The sequence below is a fragment of the Rhincodon typus genome, unplaced genomic scaffold, assembly GCF_021869965.1.
Source record: "Rhincodon typus isolate 14 unplaced genomic scaffold, sRhiTyp1.1 hic_rhity00000668, whole genome shotgun sequence".
Classification (NCBI taxonomy): Eukaryota; Metazoa; Chordata; class Chondrichthyes; order Orectolobiformes; family Rhincodontidae; genus Rhincodon; species Rhincodon typus.
This window is the reverse complement of record NW_025966306.1, coordinates 28,952-30,256: the sequence shown is the minus strand read 5'-3', so window position 1 is coordinate 30,256 and position 1,305 is coordinate 28,952. Positions and strand designations below refer to the sequence as shown.

At 59.6% G+C, this 1,305-nt stretch overlaps 1 protein-coding gene across 1 annotated transcript in view; it reads left to right on the top strand.

The window, feature by feature from the left end:
* LOC109910394 (serine/threonine-protein kinase Nek7) overlaps positions 1 to 1,305 on the top strand; it is a gene marked incomplete at its 3' end in the record, with an annotated part of 46,307 nt that overhangs the window by 18,450 nt on the left and 26,552 nt on the right. The window lies entirely within an intron of this gene.

The window sequence follows — 1,305 nt, the reverse complement described above, 5'->3', positions numbered from 1 at the left end:
AGAGTGAGTGAGCGTGCGTGCGCATGCGAGATGGAGAGTGAGTGAGCATGCGCGCGCGGGAGATGGAGAGTTAGTGAGGGAGCGCGTGCGAGATGGATAGTGAGTGAGGGAGCGCGAGCGTGTGGCAGATAGAGTGAGCGTGTGATGGAGAGGGAGTGTGCGCGTGAGATGGAGATTGAGTGAGGGAGCGTGCGGGAGATGGATAGTCAGTGAGGTAGCGTGCGCGCGCGAGATGGAGAACGAGTGAGTGACTGAGCGTGCGTGTGCGAGATGGAGCGTGAATGAGTGTGCGCGGGAGATGGAGAGTGAGTGAGGGAGCACGTGCGCGCGAGATGGAGAGTGAGTGAGCATGCATTTGCGATGGAGAGTGCGTGAGTGTGCATGCGTGCTCAAGATAGAAGGTGTGTGAGCGTGCGCGTGCTTGCGATGGGGTGTGAGTGAGCGTGCGCGTGCTTGCGATGGAGAGTGAGTGAGCGAGTTCGCGCACGTGAAATGGCGAGTGAGTGAGCGTGTGCGAGATGGAGTGCGCACGCGCAAGGTGGAGAGAGTGCGCGCCCGCGAGATGGAGAGTAATTGGAGAGTAGTGAGTGAGAGAGCATGCGGGTGGGAGGTGGAGAGTGAGTGAGGGAGCGTGCGTGCGCGCGGCTGATTGAGATTGAATGAGGTAGCGTGTGCGCGCGTGGTAGATGGAGGTTGAGGGAGCTTGCACACGTGAGATGGAGAGTGAGTGAGCGAGCGAGCGTGCGTGTGAAATGGAGAGTGAGCGTGCGCGCGAGATGGAGATTGAGTGAATGTGCATGCGCGCGAGATGGAGAGTGAGTGAGCGTGCGTGCGCGACATGGAGAGTGAGTGAGCACGCGCGCGCGAAATGCAGAATGAGTGAGCGTGCGTGCGAGAGATGGAGATTGAGTGAGTCAATGAGCGTGCGTGCGGGAGATGGAGAGTGAGTGAGCGTGCGCGCGCGAGATGAAGAGTGAGTGAGTGAGCGTGTGCGCGGGAAATGGAGAATGACTGAGTGAGCGTGCGCGCGGGAGATGGAGAGTGATTGTGCGCACGCGGGAGATGGAGAGTAAGCGAGTGAGCGTGTGCATGTTAGATGGAGAGTGAGCGAGCGTGCACGCGTGAGGTGTAGAGATTGCGCACCCGCGAGATGGAGAGGGAGTGAGTGAGCACGTGGTGCGATGTAGAGTGCGTGAGTGAGCGTGCGCGCGTGAGATGGAGATTGAGTGAGCAAGTTTGCGGGCGCGAGATGGAGAGTGTGAGTGAGCGTGCATGCGCGACATGGAGATTGAGTGAATGAGCGAG